This window comes from Lithobates pipiens, unplaced genomic scaffold (assembly GCF_037356315.1).
Source record: "Lithobates pipiens isolate NorthernLeopardFrog02 unplaced genomic scaffold, aLitPip1_a1.2 Scaffold_22, whole genome shotgun sequence".
Taxonomy (NCBI): Eukaryota; Metazoa; Chordata; class Amphibia; order Anura; family Ranidae; genus Lithobates; species Lithobates pipiens.
In genome coordinates, this window is record NW_027507784.1 from 41,560,019 (window position 1) to 41,581,313 (window position 21,295).

Genomic DNA, 21,295 nt, shown 5'->3' on the forward strand with positions numbered 1-21,295 from the left:
AAATACGCGTCCTTTATATCAATGGAGGCTAGAAAGTCTCCCATCTGGAGTGAGGCTACTACTGAGCAGAGAGCGGACTGGATCAGTAGATATTGGTTTAGGGATCTTAGGTCCAAAATGGGCCTTGTGTCCCTGTTTGGTTTTTGAACCTTAAATAGGTTTGAGTAAAACTCTGTGTCCCCTTTCGGGAACCCCTACCATTTCACAAAAAGTGTCAAAAATAGTAAAGACAGGAGACACTTTGGGACAAGTCCTTTATTAAAAAATAAAATTAAAATGTCCAGTGATGTCCATTCATCCTCTATCATGCCCGATGAGCCGGAAAAACAAAAAAAAACCGCAACAGCTCTGCCTCCATGGGAGACTCCCACCGAGTGACGCTTCTTCTCGGTGACAGAGGTCCTAAAATAGCTCTAAAGCCTTAAGTGGTTTTTGATCCTAATGCATTCCCTGCATGAAGATTTTATTTATTTTTTTAAAACACCCCATTAACTATTTCACCCCCCCAAACACTTACCTGTGTATGTTGGGGTGGCCAGGGCTGTCCCTGTTGCTGTCTTTTCTTCCCTCTCTTCCTCTTCTCACAGGCACTTGAGCAGCAGTGGGAACCTTTGGCTCCTACCAGTCAAATCCTGAGGGATCGGGGAGCAGGGCCTAGCTGCATTGTCTGGGACTATGGACGCAGGCAGCACGACTCAGGCGAGCCCTCAGGTGGGCTCCCATAGGAAGCATCTTCCTATTAGGGAGCTACGAGAAAAGGAAGAGCCAAGAACGCCAGCAGGGGACCCTAGAAGAGGAGGTTTTGGGCTGCTCTGTGCGAAACCAAATGCAAGTATAAGAAGTTTGTTTTTTTAATAAAAAGAATTGATTTAACCACTTCCCACCCAAGGCACATCATACTTCAAGTGGGGATATCTGAATGATGCCTGCAGCTACAGGCATCATCCAGATATCTTTTTTCGGCCGGCAGATTCCCTGCACCCCACAAATAATCATGGCGGCAGTTCAGCAGCTTGATCATTTTTACAGGCGGTGGGAGGGGACTCTCCTCCCCCCTCTCCCGCCGTCCTCCGGTCCATGCGACTGGCGAGCCGGATAATGAATCGGTCACCGCCAGAAGTCGAGCATAGAGATTTCTGGTGATCAGATGGTCCCCAGTCATCTCTATGACCCTCGGAGGCCCAGGAGCGACATTATGACAATACGTCTGGGCCGGTGGAAGTAAACAATGCTGGGGGCGCGACTGGAAAGGCCGAGACACATATGTAAACGGTAGTCAAATAAAACCTGTAAAAAAAAAAAAAAAAAAAAAAAAAAAGTTAAAGCGTCGTCTATGGAGATTTTTAAGTACCAAATTTTGGCGCCATTCCACAAGTGTGCGCAATTTTTATGACATGTTCGGTATCTCTTTACTTGAGGTAACAAATTCTTTCACATTATGCAAAAAATTTGAGCCACCTTTACAGATTTTTTTAATTCATGAAACTTTTTTTTTTTATGTGTTTGAAAAAAAATTGCTGCACAAATATCATGTGACATAAAAAGTTGCAAGGACCGCCATTTTATTCTCTAGTGTCTCTGCTACAAAAACACACACGAGACCACACCTTTTGCTGGAGTAAACTGGCCACAACAGCCTTTATTAAACACGTCTTAAAACTCACTCCAACAATATATCAATAAATATATATATATACTTATAAACAACTTATAAACAACTTATAAACAACTTATAAACAACTTATAAACAACTTATAAACAACTTATAAACAACTTATAAACAACTTATAAACAACTTATAAACAACTTATAAACAACTTATAAACAACTTATAAACAACTTATAAACAACTTATAAACAACTTATAAACAACTTATAAACAACTTATAAACAACTTATAAACAACTTATAAGCCGATTGTAGTCCCTCCAAAGGCACCTGTGACGGGAGAAGGTGTACTTGCAGACAGAGCAGTTGAGGCTGCCCCAAACCCAGAAAAAGCAGATGCTCCAGCACCTGAGGTGGTGGTGGTTGCAAAGGAAAATGTAGAAGCCGGAACGGCTTTTGTGTTGTTGAAGCCAGATGATGCTCCATGAGAAGCGGTCGTTCCTGCAAAAGTAAATGAAGCTGCGGATCCCATCACTGCATTGCTAAAACTGATTGCTGGTTTGTTGGCAAATCCTGAAGCAGTGGGAAAACTGGAAATAGGCCCTGCACTAGGTGCCTGAGAATCCGGCTTGAAGCTGAAACTACTGGCAGACTGAGGTGCACTGCTGGCGGAGGAGCCTGCAAAAAGTACCAGTTACTTACCGGTAACTGTATTTCTGAGAAATCTTCCAGGACGGCACACCTGAGAGATGAGAGGCTCCTCCCTACAGGAAACACAATCAATCGACAGCTGTTTTAAGTCCCCACCCTTCCCCTTGATCCTCAGTTTGTAGAGAAGTAACTCCTGAACCAGGTTCACAAGGGAAATCATTCCTCATAGGTACTCACCTTCTAGTGTTCTAGAATTTTCCCTCCTCCAACGGGCGGGAAGTAGGCCTGCCGTCCTGGAAGATTTCTCAGAAATACAGTTACCGGTAAGTAACTGGTACTTTTCTCAAGTCATCTTCCAGGACGGCACACCTGAGAGGATAAACAAGTACCTCAGGCCTACCTTAGGGTGGGGCCACTGCAAAACCCTCTTGGCGAACCTTGGCTCTGCAGTGAGCTTTACCTCCACTCCATACGCTCATATGCTTGATGAAGGCATCTTAGCTGGATCATGCGGCTGATCTGCAGGTCTGCTCCACAGATGTTCCTGCCTTTTCCGCTTCAGATGCAGTATCTAGGTGAAATGGGCTCTTAAAAATGGAATCAGAAAACATGTTAAACTTGTAGGTTAGCAATGTTGCCTATCTCACACATCTAACAACCATGGCCTATTATGCCTGTAGGTGCTACTTAGAACCACTAAAAAGATAAATAAGAGACCTGTGTAAGACAAGGACACTACATTAATCAATAAGAGGGCCTGTCTTAACACTATCCTGTTGAGGGAAATAAAACTGCTTCCTTTTTATCTTTATGTCAGCAAAAGACTAAAGGGAAGCCTACTTAAGGGAAATAGATTAACAGAAGCTTGAACCCTGGGTTTAAGGCACGCCCAATCTATGTCCTTACGCCTGAGAGCCTTCTTCAGGAGATTAAAGTCCCTAGCAGGAGTAGACTACCCATATTGCTATGTCTAGTTTTGCTAAAAGGGCAAAATGAAGGCCATGCACCGAGCCAAAACCTATTCGATCGGGTATACATCTTTATACTTCATCCTCAGGCCCTAATACTCCTCTGAACAGAACTCTCCAAGTTCTTACTAAACAGGGCGATTCATTATCCCCTTCCTCCAGTGTCCCATAACCCTACAGGGCTTCAACCCTAGGAAATGGTTCTGGCATCCCTGAATGCAAGTGGTCAAGGTTTTCTGACATGTGGCAGCTGCAGCCCGAACTCCTGGCCCCTCCATGGAAAAGAAGGCTGAAATACAAAAAGGTGATACATGCATTATTAATATCACAAATAAAATGATCATAGATTGTGGGCACGGCACAATAGATTTAGACAGAAAGGACACAAGCATAGACAACAATGTTGTGTGCCTGAGTGTGACTAGCTAAACCAATATATCAAATATGGGAAGAGACCCAAATCTGAACCTCAACGTAGACAAACAGTCCTCATAGTCTGGTTTTCTGATGTGCTGCCAAGACGTAAAAACATTAAGACTCAAGCAAACCCTAAATGCTGCGTATTTCTTTAGTGCAGCTAGCTAGGTCATAACTGATATATAAATACGGAAAGGACAGGAACCCCCTTTACTGTTGTGCTTTACCTATGTACAGCAAAACAAGGCTATAAAGACAGAAAGACCCAAACTTCTATGTTGTGTATTTCTGACAAACCACCACAGTTATAAGATTAATATGAACACCAACTCCCATGTTTTGCATTTTTGCTATGCCACAGGGAAAAATATGGAACACAAGACAATCCTTTCTGTCATGCACTTCTGTAGTGTAGTTCAGATAGAACCAACACTGAGAAAGGACACAAGCAACCTGCAGCATTGTGTTTTTCTGAAACAGAAAGCACCAACAAGCTTCAATCTTGAGTATTTCTGCTGTGCAACAACATAAAAGCAGACACTGAGGAAAAAGACAGACAGCCTTTACAGCTGCAATCTTTCTGGTCTGCTGCAAAATAAAATAACGTCATGATGAGTATTCCTGCTGTGTAGCAAAACCTCAATCAGAAGGGACAGATAAGTTTAGGGTTCCCACACCCGTGCGACCCAACCTGCAACTTGGGACTGCAAGACGCATGAGAAGTCATATACTATGGCTTCCAATGGGTACCATTTGTTTCTGTGCGACACCAGCAGTCCCCGATTCCTGGATCCACAGACCTCAAGATTACACAGGTCGCAGGGAAAAAAAAAACAAATAGCAATTTTCAGGTCGAACAAGTAAGGGGTCCCCAATGCTGTGACTCCCTGGAGGATTGCAGCCAACAAACCCCTGCTGTGTATCCCTAAGATGCAGAAAGGTAGATCCATGAGAAACACTGCTTAGCCTGATATACAAACGATAAGGCAGTAAATATAGGACATACAGGACACAAACATTCAATCTTTGTGTATGTCTGATGTGTAGTAATATGCCAATACTGAGCAGAGAGGCCACCATCCTCAATGTGTCTCAGCTGAGCAGCAAAAACAAAATCAGAAAAAGACAAGCAACCTTCACTGCTGTGTCCTTTCTGATATGCAGCCAATAAAGCAGTATATGCAAGACATAAAAGGACAGACAACCTTCAATCTTGTATATGTCTGATGTGCAACAATATAACAATTCTGAATAGAGATAGCACATCCATATTGAAGCGATTTGGCCTTGCGACTCAACATGTCAAATCGCATGGCTAAAATCAGCACAACACCACTTTGTGGTGCTACATGGATTACCAAAGGCAGTACATGTACTACACCTGGCAGGGGTTCAATTTGTATTTCTACTATGTAGCCCAACAAATTCGAACCATCAATTTTCACTGCTGCCTTTCTGATAAGGCAGTAATACAGGACACAAAACCTCACAGACCTTAATGCTGTATAAATCTGATGTGCAACAATAAAACACTATGAATAGAGATAGCACATCCATATTGAAATGATTTGTCATGCGACTCAACATGTCAAATCGCATGTTTAAACTCGGCAGCCATTGCTGTTAATAGCACTGTCTGAATCAGCACAACGCCACTCAAATCAGGACCATCAGACTTCACTGCTGCCTTTCTGATAAGTAACCAACAAGGCAGTAAAACAGGACACAAAGCCCCACAGACAGACCTCAATCTTGTGTATGTCTGATGTGCAGCAATATAACCATTATGAGCAGAGATGTCACCAGACTCAATGATGTGCATTTCTGCTGTGCAACACAAAACCAGAAAGTACAGACCACCTTCACTGTTGTATTTTTCTGATCTGTAGCCAAACAAAGCAGTACCTTTAGTATATAAAGGACAGAAAACAAGCTTCAGTGCAGTGCATTTCTGATGTACAGCAATATAGCCCTTATAAGCAGAGATGTCACAAATCTCAATGTGTATTTCTGCTGTGCCACAAAAACATCCCAGCAAGCACAAACCTTCACTACTGAGGTCTACTGGTGTGCAGCCAATGAGGAGTCATGGTCTATCCCTTTATGAAATAACAGGCAATTTATTTCATAGGCATAGCCTGGGCTGTAGATACTAAACCTTCACCACCAGAGAAGGAACAGATCCTAAAATGGTTGGACACCCTACTATTAGTAGTAGTTGTTGTCCTACCTTACCTCCATAGACTGAGCAAACGCTAGCCAGCACATATCCAGGTGGTGCTGATTAGCAACTAAAGTCTCAATGAGCCCAGCCCTAGAGACCAATTTAAGACCTCTCTAGAAGAGGTGGTTACCAGTTTAGCCTGGGAGGTAAATAGCTATTTGCAGGCTTCAAACAATCAATTATGTAGCTCTTGCATAGGTTTGCACAGAAAATCCTCAATTAAAAGGATGTAGGGAGCGATCTATGGTGAATCGCCTTTAGATCTGCCACTGAGTGGATTGTAGCCCAAACCAATAAAAAAAGTTTCTTCTTACCTCCTACACTATAATATAAACACAGTGTAAAGGTGGAGTGGGAGGTTGGAGCTTATGAAAGTTAACTATAGCAGGCAACCCCCAAAAGGAGGATCTGTGACAAGGGAACCCCTACTGTGCCACACAGTAGCTTGGTCTCTGCCCATCCTTGAATGTTAGGTCAGCTTTTAAACATTGTGAAGCAACTTCAGATTCCTAGCAGCTGGGCTAATAGGGCCGGTAACCTAGTGCACCTGCTGACCAGGGGAGCTTCTGAATCCACCAACCACTGCCAAATTAATAACCTGTTCAGTGGTATACCTGGCCTGTAAGTAACTTTGTATCTACCAGGTCCCCTCTGTACGCTATATTCATCCCTACTAAATGTACCACAACTGGGCATGTAGGGAGAGGCTGGCAACCTACTGCTGCGATAACTACAGTGTCTCTGCTGTAAGAGGGAGCTGTGGCTGGTGGTTTTAGCAGTGGCGTCTGCGCTATTTGTATCCCGACCCCAAGTTCTGCACTGCACCAGTCAGTATATACACGGGGAAGGGGGAGCAATGGCCTACCTACCTCTTTCTCATCTGAGGTGGTTTAGGCACACTCGTTCCTTTGCACCACCTGTCCACCATACAGCTTCTCTGATGTAAGAGGGGCTGCAGCTGTTTTTAGCAGAAGCTTAAGGGCTATTTGAATCCAGACCCCAGGTGAGATCTCAAATGCCCAGAAACCCTCTGGCTGGAATTGGGGATTTTGCAGCTAATTTCCCACGGCAAAAGGAAAGTAAAGTACTCACCGTTGTCGTCTTCCTCTTTTTGCCACAGCCAGCGGGCTTGCTTTTCCATCCTTATGGTCCACACGCAAGGAGGATAGCCGCCAAAGTGCTCCCCCCCCCCAACTGCTGTCCCCATAGGGAGGTGCTAGGTTAGGCTGTGTCCTGCACTGTACCAGTCAGTCAGTCTATATACATGGGGGGGGGCAATGCCTTCCATTCCTCATTCCCATCTTCATATCTGAGGTGGTTAAGGCAGACATCCACCGTAGTAAACTGGTGCCTCCTCGCTCTAGAGAAAGGAGGATGTGGGCGCCTGCTCCTACTGACCCTCAGCCTTCCCTCCTGGGTAAGAACGCCGCTGCCATTTTCCCGAAGTTTGAAAATGACGCGGGTGCTTGTTGCCACGCCCTCTCCGGCAGCCCACGCGAGCTACCGGGGACCCAGGAGTCGGGGACAAGATCCCCCTGGAAAGAACCGATGGCCAGCACCCCCGTCTGAACAGCCACCTGTACAGGTAAGGAGGGGGAGACAGGATAATGGCCCCTGAAGTTCTGGGTACACCACTGTACCCAGGGTCCTTCAGCTCTCAGGGGGGCTCTTCCAATTTCTGCTGCCCGCCCTGAGGAAAAGATAGGGGAACCCCCCAGGAAGGACAAGAATATCCTACCAGACCCAGAGGCTTCCCAGGCTTGTGGTCCGGCTCCCAGGGGGAGACCACCAGCCCCAGGCTTCGGGTCATTTGGAAAAAAACAAACAGTTTCGCTGTGTAGGGAGAAACACAATCAAAAACTGAGGATCAAGGGGAAGGGTGGGGACTTAAAACAGCTGTCGATTGATTGTGTTTCCTGTAGGGAGGAGCCTCTCATCTCTCAGGTGTGCCGTCCTGGAAGATGACTTGAGAAATAAGAGATTACTGTTAAATCAGTGTGAGGCAGTAAAACCGTGGATCAGCTGCCTGCTCTTTCTGCCCCCTGAATGCACGTCTGAATGAGAAAACATTCATAAAGACAGGCTATAATGGATTACTATGCTATAAACCGCTTTTTTATTTTTTAGCAACTTTTTTTTTTTTAATTGAACACTGACTATTGCACATGTTCAGCATAGATGCCTGGAATCTGTAAGAAGTCCCATTTGGCAGGACAATGTAGCTCCAACACACGTGTATTAGTTACATTATCAGTGCCTGCCCACTTGCTGAAGAAGAAGATGTTGGTCCAGTAGAATAATTCCAAGAGCATGGCAGCCACTGCAACAGAGTGGCAATGGGAAGCCCGGAATGGTCATTGCTGGAAGAGGATAAGCTTGGGAGGTAAATGGGCCATAATGTGCAAGATGCTGTGTATGCATACACATAGTCACAAGTGCTTCCAACTCCAGACAAAATCTTTTTTGATAGCGTGTAGCAGGGTTAGAAAGCTTAAAGTCATACTAAAGTCAGTTATTTTTTTTTTATATCAAACATGTTATACTTACCTGCTCTGTGCAGTGGTTTTGCACTTGGCAGCCCAGATCCTCCTCTTCTTGGATCCCTCTTCCTGGCCCCTCCCTCCTGTTGAGCGCCCCCCACAGCAAGCTGCTTGCTAAAGGGGCACTGGAGCCGAGTCACAGCTCCGTGTGTCCATTCAGACATGGAGCTGTGGTTCAGCCCCCCGTCTGATTGGCTAATTGACTTTGACTGACAGCAGCGGAAGATAATGGCACCACTCCTGTGTCTCTGCCAATCAGGAGAGTCCCAGAAAGCCAAGGCACTCATGCACATCACTTGATAGAGAAACAAAAACAGGCAAACAGCTTGTCTTCAGCAAGCAAAAACTATCAAGTCCTGGTGCAAAAACAGTCCACACCCCTCCAGTCCCACTCATTTTCAAGTTTCCAGCTGCCTAAGGGCTCTTTCACACAGGCATTGAAATGAGGCGATTGTGTCGTGTTTTATTGCTTCCCAATCGCCTATTAATTCCACACTGAATTGTTACAATAGGGAGCGGAGGAACGTGTTCACACTGCAGCGTTAGCATTGCTGCGAGGCAAAAATAATGCTGCCTGCAGAGTTTGGTAGCCATTGACACTTTGCAACGGTCTCCATTCACTTCTTCCCTTCACGACAACCGCACCTTAAACACACTGTAAACGCGTCTATGGCATTTACAGTGTGGTTGAAAAGGGTCAAAAGTGGTAAGTTCCCATACTGACCTTAAAAAAAAATACGACACACGGGTCATCTGAGAACTGTTTAGCAAGCGTGTCTGGGCCACAAGCTAGTCCACATTGCTCACTCAGCTGTGTTCTGCTCTCTCCCTCACAGACAGGTGCCATCTGTTTCTTCTTCCTTTTCTGGACTTGGTTTCCATAATCAGGGTTTGAAGATTTTTCCCTCCCAAAACCCTTGAAAGTAACTAATGTGGACTTACCAATCCAGAATATACTAAAAAAAAGGAAGTCCTCTCTTCTCCAGCCAGACTACCCCAGATCCCCTCACCCTGCATGATTGCGAGCCCCTGAGTACTCAACAATGTCTTCAAACTGTCCCCCTTAAAAGGAACCACAACCCAAATAGTGAGGAAATATACCTGCTGTCCAGGACCCATCCCTGTCATTCTGTGCAACATTTAAAAGGTTTGTTTGTTTAGTTAACCACTTGCCGACCAGCGCACGACAATGTACGTCGACAGAATGGCACGGGCAGGCAAATGGGCGTACATGTATGTCCCTTTAAATTTGCCGCCCTGCCAGCGCTGGTCGGGACCCCCCGTGAGTCCGGTCGCGGGACCCGCGGACTCGATCGCCGCGGGCATCCCCACGATCGTCTCACGGAGCGGCCGAATGGAGAAGTGCCATTGTAAACAACATTTCTCCATTCTGCCTAGCAACTAGTGACGCTGATCTCTGCTCCATGTGATTGGAGCAGAGATCAGTGTTCACTAAATGAAAGCCCAACCCCCCCACAGTTAGTAACACATCCCTAGGAACACTTAACCCCTACACTGCCACTTAACCCCTACACTACCACTGGTTAACCCCTTCACTGCCAGTGTCATTTACACAGGAATCACTGCATTTATATAGCAGTGATTACTGTATAAATGACAATGGTCCCAAAAATGTCCGATGGGTCCCCCACAATGTCGCAGTCACAACAAAACAAAAAAATAAAAAATAAATAAATAAATAAAAATCGCTGATCGCCACCATTACTAGTAAAAAAAAACAAAAAATTATTATTAATACAAAATGCTATAAAACTATCCCTATTTTGTAAACCAGGGATCCTCAAACTACGGCCCTCCAGCTGTTGCAAAACTACACATCCCATGAGGCACTGTAAAACTGACATTCACAGACATGACTAGGCATGATGGGAATTGTAGTTCCTGAACAACTGGAGGGCCGTAGTTTGAAGACCCATGTTGTAAACGCTATAACTTTTGCGCAAACCAATCAATAAATCACTTATTGCGATTTTTTTCACCAAAAATATGTAGAAGAATACGTATCGACCTAAACTGAGGGAAAAAATTTTTTTTTATATATTTTTGGGGGATATTTATTATAACAAAAAGTAAAAAATGCGTTTTTTTCAGAATTGTCGCTCTATTTTTGTTTATAGCGCAAAAAATAAAAACCGCAGAGGCGATCAAATACCACCAAAAGAAAGCTCTATTTGTGGGGAAAAAAAGAACGTCAATTTTGTTTGGGAGCCATGTCGCACGACCGCGCAATTGTCAGTTAAAGCGACGCAGTGCCGAATCGCAAAAAGTGGTCTGGTCTTTGACCAGCAAAATGGTCCGGTCTGTAAGTGGTTAAGGGCCAGAGATTAGTTTGCATTTAAGGACATTAGTGAATTTGACTGAAATATTTTGCACTGAAGGGCCAATTGTACAGTGCAATAGTTAATTTTTCAGGGATTTAAAATGTCAAAAGTTAATTTGAACAGGATGTTTCTGCATATAGAACACAATGGCTGTTTACTGAAGCTAAATCTAAAACTATGTAAACAATGGTGCCATATGGGGTGTCCCCAAGTAAAGCTGATGATTTTTTATCCACCTGATACAGTAATCATGTCTGTGCTGGCCTACTGGTGTTCCCTTTATCCCATCGGTAATCAGTGTGAACAGTATCCACATACCAACATGTATGACTTGCATAACTTTAATGGAAACTCACTTGCAGTGGGAAAGGAAGAGTTTTGTTGTCCTCCAAACATGGGAGCTGAGCTAATGGCAGGCTTGGTTAGCTCTTTGACCTGAGGAACAATAGACCAAGAATTTTAAAAAATGCACGACTGCAAATATATTCTTTACAAATATTGCTTTAAAACTTAAGGCCCATACACACGATCAGACTTTTTGACAACAAACATGCAAATTAGCTGTTTTGGAGCAACATCCGACCGTGTGTACGCTCCATTGGACAAACTTTTTTGGTTGTCATCAGACTTTTGTTGGCTGTGCGAACGGACAAACTTTCTGGCAACAAAAGTCCGATGGAGCAAAGTCTGATCGTGTGTACAGAAAACCATAAGACTTTTGTACAAAGTACAAACAGGCATGCTCAGAACCAATGCAAAAGATCAGACAACAATACAGAAGTTGACCAAAGGTGGCGGTAAAGAGCAGAAAAAAAAACACATGATTTGGTGAAAGTTGGCTGAAAAAGTCCTGCTGTGTGTATACAATACAAGTTCAGGGCCGACGCCCTTTGTACAAAAATCCAAGGGAACGTTTGTACAAAGTCCTATCGTGTGTATGAGGCTTTAGCTGTTCAAGGCCCAGTCTAAGGTTCATTTACACTGGCAAAAAATATGCAAAAAAATATTCCAGTTCAAACACATCGTGTTTTTTTTTCGTTTTTTTTTTTTTTTTTTTGAAAAAAAGTGTTTTGAGTCTGAATAAAGAGTGACATAAAAACACTCGTAAAATCATATAGATACACATATAGATACACATACTTTTAAAACACAAACATGTGTAACACTACAAAAAAAATAAAAATACTGGATGTTTTTGCAGCAGACGATTTTGGCTTCAGACGGTTTTTTCTACAGTCAAACTCTCCAGCATTTTATCCTATGTGTCCATGCACGCATAGGCTGTTATCAACTGTTTTTGGCTGTAAAAAAAAAAAACCCACAACTAGTGGGTTCTGAGAGGCAGCTTTCAGCTGTAAAAACTTTCCAACGTTAAGAAAAAAAAAAAAAAACACAGAAAAACACGGCTCCCCAGCGTTTAACGTTTTTGATCCATTAAAAAAAAAATTTTTTTTTTAAACGCTAATGCTGAAGAACGCTAAAAAATGCTATTGCAAAAACTTATAAAAATGCCAGTAGCTTTGCAGTGAGTTTTTCAAAAGGTTATTATAAGGTCCAGTCTGCACGAGGCCTTAAGCCCCATACACACTATCAGATTATCTGCTGAGTTTTTCCTTCAGATTTACCAAATCCATGTAGTAGAAGGGCCGGCCTGATTGCATACACATTGAAACTCCTAAGGTTTGTCCTCATATTATATGGTTTTGGTAAATCTGAAGGAAAAACTCAGCAGATAATCTGATAGTGTGTATGGGGCTTAAGTCTGAAGCTTACCCTCACAGTACTCGGTTTTCCTTAGTCTTCTGAGGTAAAGGACACGCAGTGTATATCTGTCGTCTCAGAGACTGAGGAGATCCTGTTTGCATTTACTATTTAGTGATGCAGAGCCCAGCACTGAACTCATTACATAGGTGCCATGAGGATCACCCATCTCCAAATGAAGACTGAAGAGGACCAAGCGCATTGCCAGACTAGCCCAACGATTTTGGATAAAGGCAAGTATAAACTAAAATAATAAAAGCATAAAATACTGATGGGTGAGTGTCCAGGCAGCTGAGCCCAGAGTTGTGCTTTACAGGGAAAAACAAACAAACATTTAAAATCTGAACAACCAACTACGGCAACAGAGAATTGTCATACTTGTTTTATGCAAATGTAAAATGCAAGCCTAGGAGTCACTTCAGTGTTTTGAAACTACAGATGCTAGGGTAGACTTGACAATAAAAAATACAATTAAAATATTTTAGAGAAGTTCACCTTCATGTTCCCAATCCTGCAGCTCCCCCCCCACCCAATGACAGCATGCCGGGGGTCAGGGGCGTACCTAGAGCATTCGGCACCCAGGGCCCATCCTATATCTGGCACCCCCCCCCCTCAACTGTAAAAACACCCTCCTCTGCCCATACTTTGCATTATCTACTGTCCTCAGGGAAAGATCTGATCCAGAGACCCCACTGTATGGCGATCTCTAGATCGGATCTGTCCCTGGGGACAGCATTGGCATTGATGATTTGATTCAGATTTGGGAACTGATCTGCTGACAAGGCGTGTTGCTTGCTGGATGTGGATGGGATCTGAGGGCTGCAGGGAAGATGGCAAGATGCTGCTGTGACCTGCTGCTTGCTGGACGGATCTGATGGCTGCAAGATGTGGGTGTAAATCCCCCTTTATCAGATCAGCTCATCTACTCTATACCTGGTTTGTGAACACAGCAAAACCACCCCCCCTCCCCTTACCAGGTAAGATCACAGCTCAGCTACTATAGGTGGGTGGTGGTCACACAGCAATATACAGCACACGCCTGCCTTCTGCAACCTGTACACGGCACACGCCTGCCTTCTGCAACCTGTGCACGGCGCACGCCTGCCTTCTGCAACCTGTGCACGGCACACGCCTGCCTTCTGCAACCTGTGCACGGCACACGCCTGCCTTCTGCAACCTGTGCACGGCACACGCCTGCCTTCTGCAACCTGTGCACGGCACACGCCTGCCTTCTGCATCCCCCTCCATCAGGTCAGCTACACTATACCTGGGTGATGGTGGACACAGCAACCCCCTTCCCCTTCTATGACAGGCCAGCACAGTTAAGGATGACAGGACAGACACACTCCTCCAGCGTCTTCTCACACCCCACACACCCCCTATCACCAGCTCACCTCGGCTCTCAGCTTCAGCTGGGGAGGTTTAGACTCCGGAAGATGATGTGGACACAGAATGTAACAGCAGCCACCCCCGTGATGAATGATGATGACACACTCAGCTCGGCTGCTCAGCAGTGGTGGGTGGAGCTAGCAGGGGAAAACAGAAACTAGACCATACTATTTCGGCCGCAGTGCTGGGGGTGTTCCAGCTCACAAAAAACATAGTAGCCAGAGCCAGGGATTCCCTTCAGGATTCTGTCAGACAGTGTCTGAGTGAAGAGTGAACCCCATAGCAATGGCACCCAGCCACTTACACCCCCCTCAATGTGTGGCACCTGGGGCAGAACGCCCCCCGCCCCCCGCTTGGTACGCCCCTGCTGGGGATCTACTCCCTGCACCGCTTTCACAATTTAAAAACACTGCAGCAGTGTGGGACTCTGCCCACATGGCTGCATTATTCACAAGAGTCCTGAGAGTCAATAGACTACAAGTACTGACAGACATCCTTAGCAGCTGAAGGCTTGTAGCTCTCAATGAACTACCAGGGCGCTGGTGAACATCATTGTAGTACATTGGATCTTCCTGGACTGAGGTAACTGCTTGCCCATAGTGGAGGTATGAGCAGACAGCGACACTGACAAGTTTGCAGGAGCCTGACACTGCACCCACTTTCTTCTGATCGCTGGTGCAATGCTTTCCAGGCTCCTAAGAAAAGAAAAAAAAAATTGTAAATGCTAATTTTTTACCTGCAAAAAATGCACAACTTATACTTTACTTGCCTGTAAATTTAATATCTTGGATTACAGTGCAGGACATAGCCTGAGCAATCATGGATCCTAGCTGGTACCTTCAAAGTAAATCAATGCTGGAAATCTTTTGAGGACAAGGCCGTTGGATGTGTCCTCTATAAGCCTACCCCACTTTGCGAGTCCTCCGTTTTGTAGCAAGCAAAGCAGCATAAGCCCCGGTTCACACTGCCCTGACTTGTCATGCGACTGGAGCAGGGGTCCTCAAACTGTGGCCCACGTAGGTAATTTACCCAACCCGCGGGAGGTGTGTTCAAGTGAGGCACGGCGGATGCCTTGATTTCAATCACTACTTCCAGGCCAGTCTTCTCATCTGGCCAACGCCATCTTGGCCACCTCCTGGGCTTTATGAGCTGCATCCACCCCCCCAGGTCACACTCATCAGCTTCATCCTGTCCCTAAGACTGTCTGGGGCTGGCCGGCTGGCCTGGCCTGCCCCACAGATCTAGCTGATATTTTCCCCATCCTTGCAGCCAGGCCTCATATTGGCTCCTGTTGCACAGGTGTGGCTACATTGATGGGCACCGGAGAGGCTGCCCTGATGGGCCACAGAGAGGCTGCCCTGATGGGCCCCAGAGAGGCTGCCCTGATGGGCCCCAGAGAGGCTGCCCTGATGTCTTGTACCTCTGTAAAGAGGGAATGCCTCAGGTAACCATTGTTTGGTGCGTACCTGTGCCTTTGGTTCCCTGTAAAGCCTCTGTATCCAACTGATGTATTTAGTGCTAAATCCATAGCGTTTCAGGACCTCCAATAGATAGACCCACTCCACAGAGTTTTCCCCTTAGTTAGTATACAGTCTCGTTCTCCGTCCCATGACTCGTATGTTCTTCTATACTTCTTGCCCCCCCTCCCCCCCTTCTCCTTCGAGTTAGTTATAACTAGGGATGAGCTTCGTGTTCGAGTCGAACGTACGTTCGACTCGAACATTGGCTGTTTGGCCGTTCGGCGAATTCCGAACGTTTTGGCCGTTCGCGTCAAAATTCGTGTGGCCCACAATGCACTGCGTTGGCGCAGTGCATTGCTGGCTCATGATTGGCCAAGCATGCACTGTGACCCCGCATGCTTGGCCAATCGCAGCACCAGCAGCAAGGAGAGCCATGATTGGCCACAGGCATCATAGCTCAGGCTGTGTATCGCACGCCCCACACTATATAAGGCCGCCTTTGAGGCGGCCTCGTGTAGTGTGTTGGCATCTGAAGCAGTGGGTGTTCTGTGTACCTTCAACACAGTACACACCAATCGTTTTTGGCTGATTTCCTATCTTGCTGCTGTGTAGTGGTTGTTGTCTGTGCCCTGACTGCAGTATACACCACTATATTCACCTCACCTATATAGCTAGTGATCTAGCTTTAACCACTTAACAACTGCCCATTGCCGATTAACGGCTTCAGGGCGGTTGTTTAACTCTGAGAGGCCGTTAATTAACGGCCTCCCAGAATTCTGCTCTCGCGCGCCCCCTGGGGCGCGCACTCGAGAGCATCTGTGACCGCCGGGTCCTGCATCACGGATCACGGTAAACGGCCGCTCGTCGCGGCCGTTTACCACGTGATCGCTCCGTCAAATGACGGAGTGATCACTTGTAAACAAACCGGCGTCAGTTCCTCCCTCCCCTCTCTGTACCGATCGGTACAGCGGAGGGGAAAGAGATCGGTGTCAGCAGCGATGTGGGCTGCATCTGCAGTGCCCACATCGCTGCTCACCGAATTTAACCCCTCAATTCCCTGCCAATACTCTGCAATACCAGTGCATACTCTGCAGTACCCTGCCATTACTCTGCAGTACCCTGCCATTACTCTGTAGTACCCCGCCATTACTCTGCAGTGCAGTACCCTGCCATTACTCTGCAGTACCCCGCCATTACTCTGCAGTGCAGTACCCTGCCATTACTCTGCAGTACCCTGCCATTACTCTGCAGTACCCTGCCTTTACTCTGCAGTACCCTGCCTTTACTCTGCAGTAACCCCCATTACTCTGCAGTACCTTGCCATTACTCTGCAGTACCCCCCAATACTCTGCAGTACCCGCCATTACTCTGCAGTACCCCGCCATTACTCTGCAGTGCAGTACCCTGCCATTACTCTGCAGTACCCTGCCATTACTCTGGAGTACCCCCCAATACTGTGTAGTACTCCCCAATACTCTGCAGTACCCTGCTATTACTCTGTAGTACCCCGCCAATACTCTGCAATGCCCTGCCATAAATTGCCATACCCAGCCATACTCCGAGATACCCAGCCATACTCGGTGATACCCTGAAATACCCATCCATAGACGCCCCCCACCCCTCACCGCCCTCCGGTGCTTCTACCAACTCGCCAGTACGATCAAAGCCAGAATCTTTTTTTTTATTTTTTATTTCAGGCTTCCCAGCCTAGAGGTGAGATGTGGGGTCATATTGACCCCCAGATTTCACTGTAAAGAGGACCTGTCACCCCATATTCCTATTACAAGGGATGTTTACATTCCTTGTAATAGGAATAAAAGTGATCAAAAATATATTTTTGGGGAAAAAAATGTCAAACTAAAATAAATAAAGTAAAATGAACAATAAAAAAAAATTAAAATGTTTTAAAGCGCCCATGTCCCCATGTGCTCGCATGCAGAAGCGAATGCATGCGTAAGCCCCGCCCACATATGAAAACGGTGTTCAGCAATAATTCTAGTCCTAGACCTCCTCTGCAACTCAAAACATGTAACCAGTAAAAAAAAATTTAAAGCGTCGCCTATGGGGATTTTTTAAGTAGCGACGTTTGGCGCCATTCCACGGGCATCTGCAATTTTGAAGAGTGACATGTTTGATATCTATTTACTCAACATAACTTCATCTTTCACTTTATGCAAACATTGGGCTAACTTTACTGTTTTTTTTGTTTGTTTTTTAAGCACAAAACTGTTTTTTCCCCCCAAAAAACGCGTTTGAAAAATTGCTGCGCAAATACCGTGTGAGGTAAAAATTTGCAACGACCACCATTGTATTCTCCAGGGTCTTTGCTAAAAAAAAAAAAAATATATAATGTCTTGGGGTTCTCTGTAATTTTCTAGCAAATAAATGATGATTTTTACATGTAGGAGAGAAATGTCAGAATTGGCCTGGGTGCTCCAGAACGCCTGATGGCGCTCCCTGCATGTTGGGCCTCTGTATGTGGCCACACTGTGTAAAAGTCTCACACATGTGGTATCGCCGTACTCGGGAGTAATAGCAGAATGTGTTTTGGGGTGTAATTTGTGGTATGCATATGCTGTGTGTGTGAAATAACCTGATAATATGACAATTTTGTGGGAAAAAAAAAAAAAAGGAAATAGGCCATCAGTACTTCAGGTGTGATCAATTTTCAGATATTGGCACCATAGCTTCTGGACTCTATAACTTTCACAAAGACCAAATAATATCCACCAATTTGTACTTATTTTTACCAAAGATATGTAGTAGTATGAATTTTGGCCAAAATTTATGAAGAAAAAATTACTAATCTGCTAAATTTTATAACAGAAACGAAGAAAAATTCATTTTTTCGCAGAATTTTCGGTCTTTTTTCTTTTATAGCACAAAAAATAAAAAACTGAGAGGTGATTAAATACCACCAAAAGAAAGCTCTATTTGTGTGAAAAAAAGGACAAACATTTCCTATAGGTCCAGTGTTGCATGACTGAGTAATTGTCATTCAAAATGTGAGGGCACCGAAAGCTGAAAATTGGTCTGGTTATTAAGGGTGTTTAAGTGCCCAGTGGTCAAGTGGTTAATAATAGAGCTTGCAGTCAGTAGTGTTAGGAGATAGTGCGTGCTGTCTGCGTGCTCTGTACCCAGTACATACCGCTATAATATAGGGCAGGCCCCTACTTTCAAACATCCAACTTACAAACATCTCCTACTTGCAAACGGAAGTAGACAACAGCAAGTGAGATGAAAAAAGATGTACGACAAAACAAATTATACAGGGGTGATAACCCTTCCCTATGTTTTCCAAAAAGCTTAAAAAAAGTTTTTTTGACTGGAGCTACACTTTAAAAATGTACTGGTTGAAAATTACAAACAGATTCAACTTAACACAACAAACCTACACAGTCCCTGTCTTGTTTGCACCGCCTGTATACTGCTGTTCTGAGTATATAGGGCCTGGGGGCCACACGCATTTCCTTTTTTTTTAATATGGGTACGGGGTTCCCCTTAATATGCGTACAAGACCCAAATAGGCTGGTAATGGGCAGGGAGGGCTACCCATGCCATTTTTCTGAATGATTTTCAACCATATTGCAGGAACCAGATATAACATTAAAACCGCAAGCAGTTTTAAATGGTGTTATTTCCGTTTAATGTCATTTTGTGCAGGGACTGTTCTAAACACGGGAAACACGTGGCACTTCACAGGCATACTACAGACACCCCCCAGGCACCATATTTAAAGGAATATTTCACCTTTTTTTTTCACTTTAATCGTCAATAAAATCAGTGCTCCCGCCAAAACGGCCGTTTTTAAAACTTTTTTTTGCAGTGACCCATGTCCCCTGAGGCAGGAGGCAGGTCCCCAAACCCTTTTTAGGACAATATCTTGCATATTAGCCGTTAAAATTAGCACTTTCCATTTCGAACGTTCGAGTCCAATAGACTTCAATGGGGTTCTAATGTTCGTAACGAACGTGGGGGTCGTTCGCAAGTTCTGGTGCGAACCGAACCGGGGGGTATTCGGCTCATCCCTACATACCATTGTGCAAGCTGAGTAAGCCTAGCTGACAGGTAGTACAGCCATAGATTGGGTATACCGAGACCTCCCTTCAGTTGGGGCCTGAACATTAAGGAATAGCTGAATCTTGGTTTTTTGTTTAGCCAAATGAATTTGTTGATTTCTCTTTGGAGAGAGTCTAGAGTGTTTTTGAGACCCGTGAGAGGAAGGGCTCTAAAAAGGAAAAGTAGTTTGGGTAATATAACCATTTTTGTATAGCTGGTATGCATCTCATCTAGTATGCGCCCCCTTTAGGGATGGGGGGGAGAGTTTAGCTCATTTTAGCGGATCAAAAATAAGGTGGGTGATAATGAAGTAGTATAGCAGAGAGAGTGGATGAGCTATAAAAGAGTAAATGTGGGGATCCGAAATAAAAGTTAATTTTTGGCTGATGGTGCTAGTGCCGCAGGCTCAACTGTGTGGTGTATGGCCCCTTTTATTAACACAGCAAGGGAATGAAAGCAGGTAAAAACCTCCTGAGACGTGGACTTAGGCACTTGAGGGAGATGCCAGTATTGTGATGGCCTGGGGTGTTGAGCTAGGAGGTACAGGATGGATGTAGCAGGCTCTGGGAGGCCTGTTTACATTTAATGAGGACCTGCAGAGAACATCACAGCAAGGGGGCCGCAAATAGTTATAGATCACTGCTGCTGTGGAGGGCTCGACCCACCGTGGCGCGCTCTGCCGGGCTGCCGCCGTAGGAAACACCGGGGATCCGCAGGCTTGACTAGGCTGCGCTAGGCCGGAGCCAGCCACAGCCGCCCCGGGTGATAATAAAGGCTGGAAATAGCACCGGGGTATCCCAGGAGGCAAGGAGCAGGAACGGAGGGGACAGATGGTGGTCCCTTACCTCGCTGAAGCTGTAGGAGACCTTTTAATTCCAGAGACTCCGGGGAGACAAGATGGCGGCGGCCGGGAGAGGGCCGCGGCGGCGAATCCCGAGTGTCCACGGACTGAATTCACAGAAATACTCCACTAGGATTGTGGAGCCGGCTGCCCTGTTCCAGGTAACGGTGGATGTTGGTAGGGATGGGTTCGCTAGGGCACAGTTTGTCCCCTGGCTGGACGGAGCTCTGCTCAAACACATCCGCTGCCATTCGCATCAGGCCACGTCCCCGAGTTGAATGATTTCATGTTATATTACAATGTAATAATAGAAATAATGCACTTTAATCATTCTGACACCATAACAACCATGGTGCTGTGATGATTGAAGCACTAACACCAGGTGTTTGGAGTATCTTTATCTGTTGATTGTTAAACTTTCTGGAATACATATATTGCTATTGTGGTGTAGGATCTGGGCCTGTTGTCCCTCCATCCCTCTCTTTCCTTCTCTCTCCTTCCCTTCCTATCTTTCTTTCTTTCTTTCTTTCTTTCTTTCTTTCTTTCTTTCTTTCTTTCTTTCTTTCTTTCTTTCTTTCTTTCTTTCTTCCCTCCTTCCTTCCTCCATCCCTCATTCATCTCAGACTCGAACCACACCCACTTTGAGCCACGCCCTTTAAGCCACACCCACTATTTAATTTGAGCCCACCATTTTTTGTGGGGAGGGGGGCTGTTTTTCGGGGGGGGGGGCATACAACATTTTGCTATGGGGCCCTGTGATTTCTAGTTACGCCCTTGCACTGAAGTTCCATTTGGGTAGGAGGTATCTGATGTATAGGAGTGACTCTGCTGCAATGGGCAACTCTGATGTGTAGAGTGGCCCCTGAGGTATAGAAGGTACTCTGATTTGATGGGAGTCTGTGATGTGATGAGGGACTCTGATGTGATGGAGAACCTCTACTAGATGGCGCCACCTTATGGCCACTAGATGGTGCCACCTTATGGCCACTAGATGGTGCCACCTTATGGCCACTAGATGGTGCCACCTTATGACCA

At 45.4% G+C, this 21,295-nt stretch overlaps 1 long non-coding RNA gene across 1 annotated transcript; it reads right to left on the bottom strand.

The window, feature by feature from the left end:
- Positions 1-1,960: 1,960 nt before the first annotated feature.
- On the bottom strand, positions 1,961-14,050 carry LOC143925388 (uncharacterized). Its single transcript, XR_013261958.1, has 3 exons — positions 13,906-14,050; positions 11,107-11,185; positions 1,961-2,286 (listed from the first exon to the last, which is right to left on the bottom strand). It is a non-coding gene; the product is annotated as an uncharacterized LOC143925388 (long non-coding RNA).
- Positions 14,051-21,295: the final 7,245 nt, after the last annotated feature.